The 13991-nt window shown below is 39.2% G+C and overlaps 1 protein-coding gene across 6 annotated transcripts in view; it reads left to right on the forward strand.

Moving 5' to 3' along the window:
• The window catches only part of LOC107616445 (protein MAIN-LIKE 1-like), a 4775-nt gene continuing 3078 nt past the window's right edge, over positions 12295 to 13991 (forward strand). For 5 of the 6 annotated variants that reach the window (XR_002358279.1, XR_002358281.1, XR_002358282.1 and 2 more), the window contains exon 1: positions 12295 to 13452. The gene's annotated coding sequence lies outside the window, so the exon portion shown is untranslated. The remainder of the gene's footprint in view (positions 13453 to 13991) is intronic. The other variant, XM_021117080.1, reaches the window with a different exon arrangement.

Raw genomic sequence — 13991 nt, forward strand, 5'->3', positions numbered from 1 at the left:
TTGGGCCTTTGGATGCTGAGCTCTGGTCTTTGGGCGCTGGACGCCTGGAAGGGGGGCAGAAAGCTGATTTTGGATGCCAATTTTGGGCCTTCTAATTCGAAGCAAGGCATAGACTATCATATATTGCTGGAAAGCTCTGGAAGTTAGCTTTCCATAGCCGTTGAGAGCGCTATATTTGGATTTCAGTAACCCCAGACGCCAGTTTTGGACCTTCTAATCCGAAGAAAAGTATGGACTATTATATATTGCTGGAAAGCTCTAGAAGTCATCTTTCCAGAGCCGTTGAGAGAGCTCCATTTAAATGTCTGTAGCTCCAGAAACACTCTTCCGAATGCAGGCAGGTCAGATATGGACAGCATCTACAGTGCTTTTTCTGTCTCTAAATCAGACTTCTGCTCCAACTCTTCAATTTCAGCTATAAAATACTTGAAACACAAAAATTCATAGTAGAATCCAAAAATATGGATTTAACACTAAACCCTATAAAAAGTTAATAAAAACTAAATAAAACACACTAAAAACTATATGAGAATGATGTCAAAAAATGTATAAAATATCCGCTCATCACATATGCTGTGTTTACAGAATTGTAACTGGTAAACATGGGTTCCAATTGTTCTATTTAGCTAACTTGCCTTTTATTTTATATTATCTGACGAATAATTAGATTATTATATTCAAAATTTATTAACTAATTACTTTATTAAAAACGTGTTTTAAATTTAATATTTATACTTTTATATATATAATATTTATAATTAAATACTTATTATATTTAATATCATCCCCTGCTGTTTCCACCCGGTTGTGTCAGGGGGGGGAGAACAAGAGAGGTCAACTGGAGTGGAAGCCAATCCGAAACTCTCGTCCATAGAGATGGCTTCCCTCAACATCTCGTATCACATAAACAACACTCTATAACGGAAGATCATTACCTTATTCCGCTTTCTTTCGTGGAAATCCACTCCTCTCTACCGTCTAAATAATGTCCTTTCAAAGTACAAGACAACCCAACTAAAGGAGAAACGATGGAGTATAAGCATATAGCTAGCGTTCCTTCTGAGCCAGGATCCAATTCAATCTTTCGCTCAAATGGGAATGGCCGATAAATCTTCAAGCTGTTCTATATATATATACTAAAAATATTAGTGCAAAAATATTTTTCACAAAATATTTTTCATGATACATAATTTACTAAAAATATATTTTGTTAAATCTAAGAATGAATCATAATTTGCTACCTGATTTTAATATAATTATGTATGATGAAAAATTATTATTATTATTAAAAAGGAACAAAATTAATAGACAGTATACAAATTAAAAAGGTTATCACCTATTTCATTGTAGGAAGGTGAACATCTTACTGAATTATTACATGCCACTAAAAAAACTTAGTTAACATATAAGGTGCATTCTGTGGTATCTATTACTTTACTATGCCTATGATGACTACAAAGAAGTGCCAAACCTAATTTTTCTAAAGAAACTTTGAACTAATAGTTAAGGTAAATATTTTAAACGGAAATTTGGGAAAAATAATTTATTTATACTAGAAAAATAAAGAGAAGATAGATGTTAGCACATCCTCTATAAATGCTCAAATATACATGAATTAGGTTTTCTGGGTTTGAGAAGACCGATCATCATAGCAAACAAAAATTAAATTATATTTAAAAATTAAAATAAATTTTTGTTTATATTTATAAACACTAAAAATTCACAAACACTAGAATTTTAAACCCATACAAAAAATATATAAAAAAAATAAAAATCCNNATTCGAAAAGTTAAATATAAAATTGTTTATAAAAATTTAAAAGTAATATTTAAAAAATTTAATAGTCATTTTGATTAAAAGAATCAAAATAAAAGGAGATTATATTATCTAACAAAAAAAGTAAATATTATGGATTGTTTTGTGTATTTTAAAAGGACAATTTACCTAATTAAATAAATCCCATGAATCCTTTACCCATATACACAAAACACAAACTTGTTACGTGCATGTGCAATTTATATTAGTAGGTAAATCGTGGGAGCCAACCACGGTTTCTACTCTTTACATAAACCGTGGCTGGCAGGGACGGATTACTCATGAAAAAAGTTGGTCCTAAACCGTGGCTGAGTCCCACGAATTTTGAAGGGAAAATGGTAGGCATAAACCGTGGTTACCAACCACGGTTTATGAAGAGGAGGCATTCAAAGGTAACTCCCTTGCTTCCCACGGTTTACGTCTTTAGTAGTATAAATACATAATTTTTGGATTACATTACTCAAAATCACTTTTAGATAAAAAAATTACTAAAATAGACATCAACTTAAATAATTTTTGTATATTATCTTATCATTGTAATTTAAATATTTGAATAGATCTTATTAATTAATTTTATAATAAAATTAATATTTATATACTAAAATAAAAATAACATAAAAATTGATAAAATATATTTTTAATTAAAACTAACAAAATATAAATTTTAGATAGTACTAAGAATAATAAAAAAATTAAATATTTATCTTGGTAGTGATCGAAATAAATCAAAAAAATTTTTATGATATTTTTTATATAGTATATTTTTAGTACTTTTAGTACTCTTTTTTAGTATGTTATAATTTTTTTATTATTATTTATAATTAATTTTTTGTTTAATTTGTTTTATCTAATAGGATCAATAAATTATATTATAAAAAGATAATAAAAAAATAATACAAAAAAAATCACCATTATGAAAATGTATAATGTCAAACAAATAATTAACAAAAAAATAAAAATAATAAATAATAGAAAAAGAGAATTCATATAAACAAAAATACTAAGAATTTCATAAATAATACAATGATAACATGCATAAAGGATAAAGTTGGTAAAATGTAAATAAAGATTGAATGTTGATGGCTAAAAGCCTGTTGGTGAAACGCAGAAGCTTAAAATTGTTGCTTCTTGTAAACGTTTATGAAAAAAATTTTGCCAAACCAAAGATTGAAGCTTTCAAGAAATCTAAACTTGCTTCTTCTCTTCCAACGTGTTTTCCAAACACACCCAAAGTGATTCAATTAAACGGTCATTCTAAGTCCTTGATAAACCGTTGCTGGTAGCAAGGTTTTATGTACATTTTTGTCCCTCAATAAACCGTGGTAACTTGCCACGGTTTATGATGATTCTCTTTTATGAGTAATCCGTCCCTGCCAGCCACGGTTTATGTAGAGAGTAGAAACCGTGGTTGGCTCCCACGGTTTACCTAATAATATAAAGCACGTAACAAGTTTGTGTTTTGTGTATATAGGTAAAGGTTTCATGGGATTTATTTAATTAGGTAAATTGCCCATTTTAAAACTTAGTAGACTCAAATCTTCAATATTAAAAATTTTGAAGACATTTTTGGATAATTATTCAAAAATATATTACATAATTAAAATTTATAATTTTAAAATTTAAAATTTTCATATAATTTTAAATTAATATTACAATATTTAAATTAAACATTTATAATTTATAAAATATGTTAGTGTTCATGAATACTAATAGAAATAATAGAATTTTTCTCTTCTTTTTCTTTTTTATTTTTTCCCTATCTCTTGTAAATTGGGTTTTCTTTTTTTTTTTTTAAGTCATGTATGAAAATATAAATTTGGTAATTGTTACGGATCCGGCCCACGGATCCTACACCCAGAACGGTCCCCGAACTCGGTTACCAGGGTCCGACCCCCTTCGCCCTTCCAGAAGGCCCGGAACCAGCCCACTAGAACTCCTAACCAATTTTCGAATTCAAACGTCTCTCTTATCTTAGCCAAATAAGATAAGATAAGATAAGATAATTCAAACGTCTCCCTTATCTTAGCCAGATAAGATAAGATAAGATATTCACCATCATCTATAAATAGAGGACCCAGGTCCCTCTAGGTATTCATTCATTCCTCACACCTTCTACCTCTTAGATCCATTCTGACTTGAGCGTCGGAGTGTCTTTGCAGGTACCACCCCACATTACTCCAGGCAAGTGATCCGGCATCTGCCTCAACCCGCAAGTTCTCGATCCATCTCTCAACCCGTACCAGAGACATCTTGTACATTGGCGCCGTCTGTGGGGACTTTGCAACGTTGTGGCGGCATGGCGGATAACCCAGAAGAGCAATTATCAAACTCAAATTTCTTGCGTGTAACTGAGAGCAAAAAGGAATAATGTTTCCTTAACTTGCATCACCTTTGCATGTTTATGCATCAAACGGCGAAATCCCAAAGGAATAATGTTTCCTTAACTTGCATCACCTTTGCAGGTTTATGCACCCTTTCGCCCTACTCCAACGGCGAAATCCCAAAGGAATAATGTTTCCTTAACTTGCATCATCTTTGCAGGGATAACACACCTTCGCCCTACTCCAACGGCGAAATCCCAAAGGAATAATGTTTCCTTAACTTGCATCACCGTTGCATGTTTACGCACCCTTTCGCCCTACTCCAACGGCGAAATCCCAAAGGAATAATGTTTCCTTAACTTGCATCACCTTTGCAGGGATAACACACCTTCGCCCTACTCCAACGGCGAAATCCCAAAGGAATAATGGTTCCTTAACTTGCATCACCGTTGCATGTTTACGCACCCTTTCGCCCTACTCCAACGGCAAAATCCCAAAGGAATAATGTTTCCTTAACTTACATCACCTTTGCAGCGATAACACACCTTCGCCCTATTCCAACAGCGAAATCCCAAAGGAAAAATGTTACTTGCAATTACCTTCTTAGTGATAACACTCTTTATGCACCCTCGCCCTACTCCAACGGTGAAATTCTAAATCCTCTGAGCCCAAAGTCTCGCCTCCCTTTAGTGGAACACCTCCACCTCTTGGACCCTCTCATTCACCACTCCCTCATCCGTCTCTCCAAGCGTCATGGCCCCATCTTCTCCCTCTACTTCGGCTCCATGCCCACTGAGGTTGCTTCTTCTTTTGAACTCTTCAAGCTCTTCCTCCAAACCCACGAGGTCACCTCTTTCAATACTAGGTTCCAAACCTCTGTCATCCGCCGCCTCACCTGTGACAACTCTGTCGCCATGACATCATGAACGACCTCCTTAAATGCTACCACCGTGGCCAAGCTCAGACCTCTTAGGAGCCAATAGATCAAGAAAGTTCTCAAGGTTCTTGCATAGATACGGGGGACAGCCAAATCGTGGCGGCATGACGGAGAACCTCGAGGAGCAATCCTCCACCCGACACCCCAACTCAAACCCACAAAGCCCAACTCTCGAACTCCAAGATAACACTCCTCCCACCCATGGGAGGATAATAAACGCGGCACATCGCCAACCAACCCCAACCCAGCAACAACCAAGAGAGGACAATCGTCCTTCTACTGAAGCCCGGCCACCCGATGGCCTGGGAGAGAAGGCGGTCCAGATAATCCAAGAGTTGTGCCTCAGGGTGCAAAACCTCAAAGGCCGAGTCACACCCAAAGAACGGTACCACCCGGAGCATACAAGCCAAGCGACCTCCAGGACCTAATCTCATCGCGATACCAGGAACACCAGGCCCCTTGAGCAACAACACTGCAAACAGCACGATCGCAGCGTTTCCCTAGACCCGAAACACCGACGCGGAGAAGACGACTGATGGCACCATCGGGAGGCCAAACGAGCAGGAAACATGCACGTGATAATGGAAGCCATCTCATTCACAGAAAAATCCTTGAGAGCCAAACTCCTGAAGGACTTCAACAAGCCCACTGACATGAAATAGGACGTGTGATGACAAGTCATCATATACCCTTTTTAATAGTCTTTTCCTTCATTTTCATTTGGTTTTATACACTTTCTTGTACTCTAAGTAAGTAATTTGGAATGGAATTGCATAACTTCTCTTAATCAAACAACCACCATATAATTGATACTAAATCATGAGGCTTAGGCCAAATTTAATTGCATTTTTTTGATTTGTAAACCCTGTGAATTTGGTGATTCTTTGATTGGTTGTTTTGATTAATTGTAGGTGAAGAAAAGAAGAAAAGAAGAAAAGCGTGACCTAAGAAGCGTGGTTCAAGGAATAGAAAGTGTGGCCAACAAAGGAGAAAGTGGGGTGCAACAAACCATGGAACTCATTCCAGGAGCACCAAGCACTAAGAGAGGCTACACTCACCTCCAAGGGACAAAGGCACAAAGCTCAGCTCACTTTGTGAGCTGAGCACAACACAAGACCAAGAAATAAGGAAATGAGGAACCAAGCTCAGCTCACAAAGTGAGCTGAGCGCTACCCCTTGGAGCAATGAGGCACGCATGACACGGACAAGGGATGGGGAGCGCGCAACAAGACACGGTCCCTGGGCAGCACACAACGCACACACATTAGCACTAGCGCTCAGCTCACAAAGTGAGCTGAGCTCTCCCCTGATGCACCCAGCAACAAGCACGCTACCATTCCTCACACTAAGTGTCAAAGCTCAGCTCACTTTATGAGCTGAGCACTCCCCTGGGAGATGCATTTGGACTGAAATTGAGATTTAAAATTCCAATTTAATTCAATTCTTCACCAAATCAAAAGCCCATCCAAATTCCAATATCCAAGAATAGAAAGTGTATAAATAGGAGTTAGTTTGATGTAATTAGGACATTTAGACTTCATTTTGAATTTTCTTTTTTTACTTGCATTTTGATTTTGAGCTTTTGCTTCTACATTTTTTTCTGTTCTTGGAGAATTAGGAAGGAGAATTGAATTCTCTTCTTCCCTGTTCTTGCTTGAACTCTCTTTTATTTTCTTGCTTTGGATTTTGAGTGGAGAATTGAAGAAATTCTGTTTCAATCTCACTTTGAGATCCTTGTTTATTTTCTTTCTGCATAATTGAATTTGGATTACTGTTTAGTGCTTCTTCATTTACTTTGTTTCTGCAATTTACTTTTCTTTACTTCTTTTGCAATTGCTCTTGTTGGATCAAGGAAGGATTTGAGATCTAGACTTGTTATCTAGTCTCTTCCACTCCTGAGATCTCAACCCCTTTTAATTTGCTGCAACTTAAGCACTGCTTTCTAGTTCTTTAAATTATTTTCACACCATCAACGGGACCAACGATCCATGGGAACACCTAACGGCCTTCGAGGCCAGGATGAACCTGGAAGGAGCCGCCAACATGATCCGGTGTAAGGCCTTCTCGATAACCTTAGCTGACCCTGCGATCAAATGGTTCAACGCCCTCCCCAACGGATCCATAACTGGCTTCCACGATATCTCACAGAAGTTCATGGCCCAATTCACCACTAGAATCACCAAAGCTAAACACCCCATCAGCTTATTAGGGGTCACACAGAAACAAGACGAATCCACACGAAAATACTTGGACCGCTTCAACGATGAATGCCTAACAATTGATGGACTCACGGATTCCGTCGCAAGCCTCTGTTTAACCAACGGGCTCATGAACGAAGACTTCTGCAAACACCTCACCACCAAGCCAGTATGGACCATGCACGAGATCCAAAACGTCGCCAGAGACTACATAAACGACGAGGAGGTCAGCCAGGTCGTCGCCACCAATAAACGGCAACACGGCAACACCCCACACGGCAACCCGACTCCCTGCCATAATCCGATGCCCAGAGAAAGTCAAAGAGACCAACCCAAACAAACCAACACAAACCGACCACCCAGGATCGGGAAATTCTCAAACTACACCCCTGACAGCCTCGATTACCGAGATATACCACCAGATAGCGGATCGGGGTATTATCCCGAAAGCCCGACAACTCAGAGAAAGAACGGGCAGCAACAAGACCCTTTACTGCGACTACCACCGAGGTTACGGGCACAGGACACAAGACTGTCTCGACCTTAAAGACGCCCTCAAACAAGCTATAAGAGACGGCAAACCCCCAGAGTTCGCCAAAATCATCAGAGAACCAAAACGCGCGGAAAAAGACAGGTCGCCTGAGAGGAAAGGACGCAACCTGAGAACACAAAAACAACCTCCCAAGGAAAGTCCAGAAGACGACCCGGCCATAGTAGTAAATGTCATCACGGGCAAGGATGTCTCAAGCAAGTCAAGATCAACACTAAAAAAGGACCTCAAAGTCTTGGCCGTCAGAGATCAAGCCCCAGCTACCACAGCCGACAAAACGATAACTTTCTTACCCGAGGATTGCCAGCACAGCACCTCGGCCGAAGACGCACCTTTCGTCATCTCGGCGAGAATCGGAACAGGACTAGTTCAGAGAATACTGGTGGACACCGGCGCAGACTCCAACATCCTCTTCCGAGGTGCCTTCGACAAGCTCGGGCTCCGCAACGAAAATCTCCAAACACACCGCAACAGTGTCACGGAACTCGGAGACAACTTCCTCAAGCCAGACGGTTCCATCATTCTTCCCCTTACCATAGGGACGGGAAGCCAGAGGAAGACAATCCTGTCCGAGTTCGTGGTCCTCAAGAACTCCACCGCTTATAACGTCATCCTCGGAAGGAAAACAATCAACGACCTCTCCGCCGTCATCTTTACCAAATACCTTCTAATGAAGTTCACGGCAGAAGATGGCTCCGTCGGAACCATCCACGGAGACCGGGAAACCGCGGTAGAATACGACAACATCAGCTTAGCCCTACGCAAGAGATCCCGAGACGCAGCAAGAATCTTCCTTTCCGATCTCGATGCACACCAAAATCCACGCAGAACCATGGGAGGAAACAACAAAGAAGCAAAGTAGGGCCTTGCAGACAAGGTCAGGAGTATAGCACACCTACGTGAGCTAGTCTTAAAATAGAGAATAAGCCAAAGGTACAATGGCAGCACGGTACGACGAGACTTCGGACCAGGAGACCTCGTCTTATGACAAACAACATCGGTCTACCCACAAATAATAAAACAGATATCCAAATAAGTAAACGGCTACCCGGGAATCGATCACCCCGAAGCCAATAAAACGGATATCCAAATAACAAAACGGGTATCCAAATAACAAAAATAGCGGCCCGGGGATCGATCACTCCGAGGCCAATAAAACGGATATCCAAATAAGTAAACGGCTACCCGGGAATCGATCACCCCGAGGCCAACAAAACGGATATCCAAATAATAAACCGGATATCCAAATAAGCAAACGGCTACCCGGAAATCGATCACCCCGAAGCCAATAAAACGGATATCCAAATAAGCAAACGGCTACCCGGGAATCGATCACCCCGAGGCCAACAAAACGGATATCCAAATAATAAAGCGGATATCCAAATAAGTAAACAGCTACCCGGGAATCGATCACCCCGAGGCCAACAAAACGGATATCCAAATAATAAACCGGATATCCAAATAAGCAAACGGCTACCCGGGAATCGATCACCCCGAAGCCAATAAAACGGATATCCAAATAAGTAAATGGCTACCCGGGAATCGATCACCCCGAAGCCAATAAAACGGATATCCAAATAATAAAACGGATATCCAAATAAGTAAACGGCTACCCAGGAATCGATCACCCCGAAGCCAATAAAACGGATATCCAAATAATAAAACGGATATCCAAATAAGTAAACGGCTACCCGGGAATCGATCACCCGAGGCCAATAAAACGGATATCCAAATAAGGAAACGGCTACCCGGGAATCGATCACCCCGAAGCCAATAAAACGGATATCCAAATAACAAAAATAGTGACTCGTGAATCGATCACCCGCAAAGCCAACAAAACGGGAATCCAAATAAGCTAAATAAACAAAGTCTTGAAATCGGCCCACCAAGAGGCCTAAAATAAGTTCACAATAACGGCCCAAAAAAGGCCACACAAAACAAGCATGAGCTGACGGTCTTCCAATTCGCGGAAATCCATATTGACCAACATCCTACCAATTGGTACATGATGACGTCACGCCTTTTTCAGGCCTCTCACAGTCTCCCGAACTACAGAGAATCAGACTCTCCAATGACTTAGCATTGAGACCAAGAAAGCATACTCTCATGCTCCGGGGGCAACTGTTCCAGACCCGATCTCCGAGCCCTTCTTAGGAACGGTCATCAAACCCGGCATGTGATGAGACGCCCAAACAACGCGCTCCTGGCCTAACCATGAAACGGCTAGGAACTCCCCAAATCCTTGACCTTGATCGGAAAAACCAAACAACGATCTCCTTGCCAAACCACAATGGCGAGGAAAATGTTTCTCCAGCGATGAGACCGAGCACCCTCACTCTCTCGCTCCGGGGGCAACTGTTACGAATCCGGCCCACGGATCCTACACCCAGAACGGTCCCCGAACTCGGTTACCAGGGTCCGACCCCCTTCGCCCTTCCAGAAGGCCCGGAACCAGCCCACTAGAGCTCCTAACCAACTTTCGAATTCAAACGTCTCTCTTATCTTAGCCAAATAAGATAAGATAAGATAAGATAATTCAAACGTCTCCCTTATCTTAGCCAAATAAGATAAGATAAGATATTCACCATCATCTATAAATAGAGGACCCAGGTCCCTCCAGGTATTCATTCATTCCTCACACCTTCTACCTCTTAGATCCATTCTGACTTGAGCGTCGGAGTGTCTTTGCAGGTACCACCCCCCATTGCTCCAGGCAAGTGATCCGGCATCTGCCTCAACCCGCAAGTTCTCGATCCATCTCTCAACCCGTACCAGAGACATCTTGTACAGTAATCTACTATCAACGTCTAAAGAAAAAAAGAAAAAAGAGCAAGAGAATCCAATTAAACAAATTTTATCATTTTCAGTACTAAGCAAGCTTCCTTTTGTAATCTTTTTGCCAAGTGTCATACATTTATTGGTGGGTCAACAATTGGCCACCACTAAACACCATTTCTTGTGCCACCAGAAAACTGGCCAACATATAAACCTACTTATACATGTATAGAATTATTATTACTTATTTTTTATTAATAGCACTACAAGCGTACAAAATATTATATGGTAATTAGTTTGGAGTTCAAAACCCCAGTCTATGAGTATTTTATCATTATTATTTTCTATACGTATCATGTAACTTTGTATAAATAAAATTTTGGACATTTTATTATGTGCGTAACTAACTTAAATAAATAACATTAAACTTACAAATACATAAATAAAAATATAATATTATACAAATCAATATAAACACATAAATGACAAATTATAATTTTAATGTTTACTAAATGACTAACAATTAAACCCAATGAAGTTCACATTATAGGAGTTAGTAAATAATTAAGTTCTTGATTTAAAAAAAAAAAAGAAACTATAATTAACATTTAAGTTTGAGTGATTTGGTGAAATTTAGACTTTCAAATTTTGCATAACATAAGAAATTTCAATTAGAAAAATAAAAATTTAACCTGAGTAGTCCTCAAAAATATAAACATCTACAATATTCATACCATACGCACATATTGATTCTTATTTTTTATTTTTTTTTTGTTCATGCATTGATCCGTAAATGAAGTCAGTTACTTTACTTCCCAATATTTTTTAACCTTCAAGGATGTGGCATACCACATGCATCCCACACTATAAACTAATTAAACTATTATTTTTTTTTCCAATGGAAAACCAATCAAATCCCACCCAACTGGGCCCAATCCTATAAACCTAAACTAAAGCTCTAGTAGGGTTAACTTTTTTTTTTTCTCATTTACTTCATTTCATGGAAACTGACGCTACAAAAAAATTACCGGCCCAATCTATCTTTTTAACCAAAGCCCAATATCTTCACTATATACACTAATACCATCCATTTCAGCATACTTATACTTAATCTCTTGGGCATATTTTTAATTATTAAAAAATAAGGAGTATAACGAAAACTGGACCTTCTATTGTACAGCTCTCATCTTCACCACATAACAGGCATCTTCTAAAAAAGATTTTGCAGCACCTTCTTCAACTTTTTTCACTATAGCTAATTCCATGAAGTAGTGTATGATTATAGGTTTAAAGCATTTTTATGTGAACTTTGTTAGTATAATTTTATTATTAGTCTATAATTGTCAAAGAAAAATGTCTGGCTTAGAGCATTTTTCATGTGAACTAGTGCTAAAGCCTACATTTAATCCAGCATGTCCATCGGTGCACTGTGAAGACACGCGGGTCATGCGCTTTAATCATACTGGTTCGTGTTAAACTGTATGATTTTTAACGAATTTAATCATTATTGACCGAGTTAATTATAGAAATGGTCTGTATCATAAACCAAACTGACTAGATTATTGGTTTATTAGGTTTTCGATTAAACTGATCGGTTCAGTCCAATTCTAATAACTATGGTGTAAAGTAGTGGAAAATATTAGTAAAAATATAAAGGGAAGGATGACTTTATCGGTTTATGAATCCCCATCAAACTGCGTCGTTTAATACTTAGCAATTAACAGGGATAGCGATTAGCAATTAGCAATTAGCAATTAGCAATTAGCATTCAGCAATCAACAGTCGCCTTCCCACAAGCCTTTTTTTTTTTAGCGCCATCAAATTCAATTGAAAACAATTCTCCACCACCCTTTAACCTCCCTTCTCATTCTCAATACATCTCGCCATCTCGGTTTTCAAGCTTCTTCTTTTCCGGCATCCCACATGTCTCTCCGACCCCAAACGCCAAAAACCGTTTCGGTCTCATTGCGAGGGGCTTCGGCTGCTCAAACCAACAAAAACGACCCTCACAACAACCAAAACGACACACCCATCCCCACCCTCGTGTCCGAGTTGCGAGCCACCCTCACTCGCGATTTTGACCGAGTCGAACGCGCCTTGCTCGAAAGGGAATCACACCTCATCGTGGCGATTCAACAGAAGGAAAAGGAAATCGCGTCCCTCAAAGTGAAAGACAGTATCCAAAGCTCGGATAAGTTGAACCCCGAATCACATCTCAGGGAGTTCAGAAATGGAGGAGCAAAGGTCGTCGTTGAGGTTAAGAAAGAGGAGAATGTCGGTTCTGATTCGAGCATTGCTGGAAAGTGCATGCATTGTTTGGAGATGAATGACGAATTGGAGAAAGAAAAGGGTGTGAGTGAGTCTCTTAGGGATAGGAACATGCAGTTGGAGTTTGAAAAGTCTGAGCTCTTGGAAGAGAAGAAGAAATGGGATGATCAGAGAGGGGTTGTTGAGGATCTTATGAAGAGGATCATTGAATTGGAAGCTGAGAAGTGCGGATTATTGGAAGAGAAAAAGAAATGGGATGCTGACAAGAGTGGGGTTGATGGATTGAGGAAGGAGGAGGGCCATGGCGCCCATGAGGCGTATAGGAAGAGGAAGTTCATTGAATTGTGTGAGAGGGTTTCGAGGTTGAAGAGAGAGACTGCTGAGGATGGTAAATTGATATCTTTGGATGACAATGGAGGTGCTGATGGCGGTGATGGGAGCAACACTGAAGAGAATAAAACGGTTCAGATTGATGATATTGTTGAGAAAGATGCTGTGGAAAGGAATGAAAATGTTGGTCATTCTTAAGAGATTCAACTATACTGATCATACCAAGCAAAGATGGTGTTGGTGTAACTGCTGCTTCAGGTAATTGGATATATATACGCCTTGATTTTAATTGCAAATTTACTCAACTGGTTGGAATGAATGTAATTGCAAAGCTTTGTGGGTAGTATATGGTATAATTTATAGGAAGTCTATTTGTATATCTTCTTAGAAAATCAATCATGCTAGGTGGACACTCAAATTAGATACTTCCTCTTCATAAAATTTAGTATACATATAGTATTTTTGTTAGAAAATTCAACTAAAGGAAGTTGAGAAAAGCTTGTTGGCTTTAGGATTTAGGATGGAGCAAATCCAATCTGCAACAGATCGCTACAGGTCTCCTCAATTCGGGAGGAGATCTCCAGGAGCTTTCCCGATCTGGGGTGTCTGTACAGGTCTCCTTTACTGCACCAACCACTTACTACTCTCACTCTCCTTCTGTGTTTTCACCTACAGCGGTTGCTTCTTCACTCATTTGAAATGTTTTTCATCCTTCTTCTATTTAATGTTATTTGGTTTATTTGATTTTAGATTTAGATTTGTATAGTTAGATTTAGAATAGAATAAATATTTAGACT

The sequence above is a fragment of the Arachis ipaensis genome, chromosome B01 (assembly GCF_000816755.2).
Source record: "Arachis ipaensis cultivar K30076 chromosome B01, Araip1.1, whole genome shotgun sequence".
Classification (NCBI taxonomy): Eukaryota; Viridiplantae; Streptophyta; class Magnoliopsida; order Fabales; family Fabaceae; genus Arachis; species Arachis ipaensis.